Genomic DNA, 6,000 nt, shown 5'->3' on the forward strand with positions numbered 1-6,000 from the left:
CCCCTATCTGATTGTAAGTGATACAGGTACCTATCTGCACTTTATATCATTGTTATAAATAAGATATTGTTAGACTTAAAGGTTGTGATTTCTAGAATAATATTTATTGGATTGCTAGAAACATTTTATTCATTAATTATTAACCTGCCTGTCCTGTATTTTAGTACAGTCCTGTATTTTGTTATTGTCTATCTATCAATATTCGCCCGGTATGCAAAGGGAAGAAGAGAAAGAGAGACGATGATGATGCTTTGCTCTGTCGCTACAATTTTTTATAGTCTATGATACTGGTATCGATGTTCGGTAATTACTAAAGTTGAGAACTTCGATGGCTGTTCGCTAGGCAAAAGATATTTTGCATGAATTTAAACTTGCTAACGGATTATACTGAAATAGCTGGGCTAAAGTGTAGGGTTTGGAATATTTTGATAATAAACCACTGAATGGATGTCACTATAATTTGGCAAAGGCATTTGATAAGCAAAGATTTTGACATTTTTGTAGCTCTGTGTAAATATTTTTTTTTAAACAACGTATATAACTTTTTACGTATTTTTCTAGGAAGTTTATTATCGTTTTTTTTCATCGTTTTATTTAAAGACTCATGACACCGTCAGATAAATCTTAAACCCTATAGGTCCGGGTTTGTCTACCGGGTCACCTGCACAGTCATACGCAATAAAGAATTTACAAACAAACAACACGAAATACAAATTAAAAAGAAATGCAACATGAAAAGCAGAGAGGATCATCTGTTATTATTCTAGTTATTATTGTAGCCGAGGGCAGCGAAATAGTTGACTGCAATAGTGTAATTAAAGCCGAACTTAATTTCCTGCCACCGGTCGCGCTCGAGCCGCTTCCGAACGCAAACTAGAGATGATACAGAAAAATACATCCAATCATCAAAACATTCAATTAGAAATGAATTCTCCTTCCTCTTGGCGTTAGTTCCGGTTATAAGTCACTTCTCTGGAGAAGAGCCCAGGGTGCGCTTTTTGAGCATGATCGAGGATTGAGTGAGTTAGGATTTTACACAAAAGATTATAACCGCCCTTTGCAGCGGAACCGCGGAACCTTGCCCGTATTGTCAGAACTCAAAGTGAATTATAAATTAATTCCGATACGGATTTTTGAAAATTGGGTTAGAATTCCTATCCTACCCTCACAGTTGGGAGACGAGATTGTCTTCAGGGACCAGTGGCGATTTTATCTGAATTTGGGAAAAAAATTAATAACATTATGAGACTGGACTACAAATCTAATAATCAATTCCACGCTAGAAGTCACAAAAAAAAAATTATACTTGGCCAAGATAAAAATGACAAGACAATTTGAATAAATAAAATCTATAAAATTTTTGTTATTTTTTTATATGACGTGTCATGTCGGTCAGTTTCGAAAGCAAATCATCATTTTCTGTATTTTCGTTATTTTGTGATCATACTTAATTAGATTTTTGATGAATAGTGTCTGCTCCTGTTTGTACCCAGATAACCGTTTTTAAGTCAAATTTAAGATATTTTAACTTGTATCTTAGTTCCACGATTAAAACAATGTTATCATAAACTTACTAACAAAAATATCCTTGTGCTATTCTGCAAATATAAAAAATAAGATATCATAAAATAACAAATAGTAATATTTTTAATGTAGCTAAATAAAATCGAAATGAATATAGACCCATACGTGTACATAAGGAATAGAATACCCGAAATATCAAGATGGGTACGTCAATATTACGATTATTGTTCTCATGATTGATGGCTTTCAAAACACTTGGACTTATAATTGGTTGTCGAGTGAGCCTTTGGCGAGCACAATAGGCCACAATGAGAATGACCTTGCTTTATTACGCGGCTTCTATCATAATATTGGGCCAGAGGTCTCAAACGAAAAAAGTACAGATTATGCTACAATAATCAGGTATGTCATAATTGTCCATATTTTATCGATGGTGTGATGGTGGATATCTACTTGCTTTGTGCCGTGTGGTTCCCAGCACTAATACAAAAAAGAATAGGACTACTCTATCTCTTCCCGTATATAAACTTGGCTATAGGCTAATAAACTTGGTATAGGCTAATAAACTTGGGATTCTTTTTTTAGGCGATGTGCTAGCAACCTGTCACTATTTGAATCTCTCGCAAGGGATATAGACATGGCTATATGTATGTATCTACTTAAAAGTTTAGAATTATAATACAATAAACAATAAAGAGCTATTCCTGACAATTTGTGTGTTCTAACGCCACTACTACTAACTAGGATTACAATTTATAAATTAAAAATAATAATTTTTTTTTATATAAATCAAATTAAGTTGCATCACCTTTGTAAAACTTGCACGGCGTCTCACATTTTTACTTGGTCCAGGCCAAAGGTTATTTTGAAACGTCGTGTCATTGTGGGCATTTTGTGACGTCACATTTGGCTCCATTTATTGTACTCGTATTGTATCATTTTCGTACCAAAGAAGTCATGGCCGACGTACACTTGAAGAAATATGCCGGAAGCAAAAAATCACTTGTCTGTAAATATCTATAATTTCTAATAGAATATCAATGACAGAGAACGACATCCTTTAAAAATTAACAAATAAAAAATCTTACATGCGTACTAATTTATTTTTTTTTTCATCTCAAATACTATTTTGTACGTACTCTGATATTTCTGATGATTCTGATATTTCTTATTTCTTTTTATTTCGGTATAATTTCAAGATTTTTAAAAGATTATAACTTTATCGACTGTCATTAAACCTATTCAATGCGTTCCCACGGCTTTTATAATATTCAATTTATTAATACAACAGTAAATTACCTTCTGTCGTTAAAGTATGACATAGAAATAATGAAATAAATTGTTTCTAACTATATGGAAATTATAATTAACTACAACGTATAGTATTAGTTAAGGATATTTATTATAGGTAATAGGAAATCGATGTATGAAGAAAAGCATTAATAAATAATGTGAATTATGTAAATGCATTCAAACATATAGTCACGTCTATATCCCTTACAGGGTAGACAGAGCCAATAGTTTTGAAAAGACTGAAAGGTCATGTTTAGCTGTATTTCTTTATGATGGAATTGAAATTTAAATAGTGATAGATTGCTAGCCTATCACCTAAAGGAAGAACCCTAAGCCTATCTGTCCCTTAGTCGCCTTTTACGACATCGTGAAAATAAATAATTGTATTTTATTCTCAAAAACACAGAAAAGATTAAAGATCTTGTTCCAAATAGAGAAATATCCCCGTATTAAAACAAATATTTCTCTTTTTTCAATAAATATCCTCATAATGCTTATGTCTACAGTTTGAAATGACTCTGAATAGTTTCATAAATTCAACTCTTTCAGGAGCAGAACTTATCTCGAATCTTTATTTTGTCTGTATATATTTGTATATATACAGATAAAATTATATTCATCATAATGATTTACGAATATCGTAGGCCACAATCGAATAACATAGATATCATTTTCATTGACGCAGAGACAATAGGCAGCCGAAGTCATGGGAATTATTTAATAAAAGATGGCATGTCATCAATTACATAGTTCATCATTTATTGAATCATATACTCAGCGTTCGATAAAGGATTCTAATGAAAATTAATGATCATCGTCGTATGATACTTTTGTCCTTCAGTGCTCGATACTCATTCAAGACAAACTACTGTAATAGAATAGGTAATTACCTAATAAATCAAGGTATTTATATCATTTATAAATACAATACATTTTGTAGTGATGTAAAATAGGTATGTTTCAATTGGAGAAAATCTACTTATGTATTTTTGGTAGGAATTAACTTTATGTTCGTCGAATCTTTATTCATTATGAATAAATACTTAACATTTACTTTAATTCAATTTATTGATAAGCCATACTTATATTTATTTTCATTTATAGTTTATTTTATTTCATTGTCTTAACATTAATATGTCAACTATTATGGGAAAAATATAATTTATATTTATATAATAATATAATTTTCGCAAGCACCGATATGGTACCATAGTTCTAATCCCTGTCCAATGAAATAAGGGGTTTCAGTATTCCATTAAACTTACGCGTCATCTGGATATTTATTTCACAGGCTTTTAAAGTTAATAACCGAGAATTCAATTTATTCAGTGGCGGCTCGCAATTTATGGAGCCATATTTATTCCTTCAATGCTTAGAAAAATAACATTCACGAGAAAGCAGACTTATGCTTCGAATTTACGAAAAAATCGTTTGATCGTTGATCAAACACTCCTCGCAGGCTTATAGATCTTTTAATTTTAAAAACGTATGAAGTCATTTTGACATATTTGAATGTGGTTTATATGTAGTAGATATACTGCTTTTATTTTGACGCTATAAACCATAAAGGAAAAACCAATAACCCTGTTTGTACAAACGCATAGGAAAGCAACCTTTTTTTGGCCAAGTACCTTTCATATAACATATATTCCATATAATAACAAGTTACTTGTGCTTTAAATTAAATAAAAACATGACGATATTAAATTAATAATATTTAACCGATTTAACCCCTCGGCTATTGATAAGGGTCGGATCTTTCACAAAATAGAACATAGCAGTCCTACGAAAGCCACAGAGCCTTATCATACAATATTAGAATGTCAAGAGGCGAAATAAATTATTTATGAAACGCTAAATTACACCGTATATTTTAGAAGTGAATCATATTAAATTGTGGCCGCCTCGTGATATTTTATTACTTTTGCATTTGCAAGTCTGTGTAAAATTAAATGTTAGTACTTATAATTTTCTATTAGCGTTCTTGTTGGTTTTAACAGGACTTTTCTCTTCAATCGTATATCCGATAAAACGAAAAAGTAAACTAATTACTATCTTATAAGTACTTACCAATTAATGTGTAATGGCTTGTTGGGCTGTGGTTTGTTGATCGTCTCGAGAGTTCCCTGAAAATAAAATTAAAAATAGTAGGCTTTTATCACATTGATATTGACACTGCCTAACAAGTTAATTTTTTTACTCGTATTCGGAACTAAATAATTCCAAAAAGTAATTTGTCCAAGTCAGCGTCCATGCTGATCTGGTAGCAAAGGTAAAACATAGCGTGTGCCAGCTGCTTCTTTCCCGTGTAGATTGTAAAAGGAAATCAAGGAAATAAACATGGAATTTTTGAAAGGCGATGGGCTAGCAACCTGTCACTATTTGATTAAGTTGTAAATAAACAAAGCTTGACGCCATCAAAAATAAAACAACTCTTTTAAATTACGCTGTTTTACTGAAAAGCGACCAATAACCAAGGAGTGTAGCAATTTTCAAATTATAAATTCAGCAGTTTCTTTATTGCATCAAGCTTTACGTGACCTTTCAGTCTTTAAGAGACTGTTCGGCTCTGTCTACCCCGTAAAGGATAAAAAGTGTTTATCTCCTTAGTTTTTAAAGCCTTATTTAATTTCGTCTACAAATTTGTAAATGGTAGTTAAGTGGAAACAGGCTTTTGAAGTCCCAAAGTCTTCCTGTTACTAGTTTCCCCAAAGTTAGTCCGGGGTCTACCACACGTCACAACTTTGTTTTGTGTCTGTGTTCAAAACTGATTGTCAGTCAAACAGAAACGTAGTTTTCACATACTCATATATATATACGTATAATCACGTCTTTATCCCTTACGGGCTAGACATACAAATTACAGCCACAGAATACAGAAATTACATTTTTTGTATTTTGTGACAGAGCTAAGCTGCCAACTGTATGGGTCAATGATGGAATTAAAATTTTTCAAATATTACATCTTACGGAATAGACAGAGCCAGTCAGAAGTCACAAGAATCGAAGGCCACATTTAGCTGTCTTTCTCACATTAAGTGTAAAATATTGTAGAGCGCCTACGTAGTACGCACCGTAGCTATATGCTACGAGTATGCAAATATTGTGACTCATTTTGTATCATTGAATTGTGTTTGTTGGTTAAAGAATTTAAATTTTAACAAACGATTGATTGATACTTTT

The 6,000-nt window shown here is 32.0% G+C and overlaps 1 protein-coding gene across 2 annotated transcripts in view; it reads right to left on the reverse strand.

The window, feature by feature from the left end:
• LOC106131262 (uncharacterized) overlaps positions 1-4,942 on the reverse strand; it is a 33,229-nt gene extending 28,287 nt beyond the window's left edge. For both annotated transcript variants that reach the window (XM_013330291.2, XM_013330290.2), the window contains exon 1: positions 4,888-4,942. The gene's annotated coding sequence lies outside the window, so the exon portion shown is untranslated. The remainder of the gene's footprint in view (positions 1-4,887) is intronic.
• Between the last annotated feature and the right edge of the window lie 1,058 nt (positions 4,943-6,000).

Source organism: Amyelois transitella, chromosome 6 (genome assembly GCF_032362555.1).
Source record: "Amyelois transitella isolate CPQ chromosome 6, ilAmyTran1.1, whole genome shotgun sequence".
In the NCBI taxonomy this organism is placed as follows: domain Eukaryota; kingdom Metazoa; phylum Arthropoda; class Insecta; order Lepidoptera; family Pyralidae; genus Amyelois; species Amyelois transitella.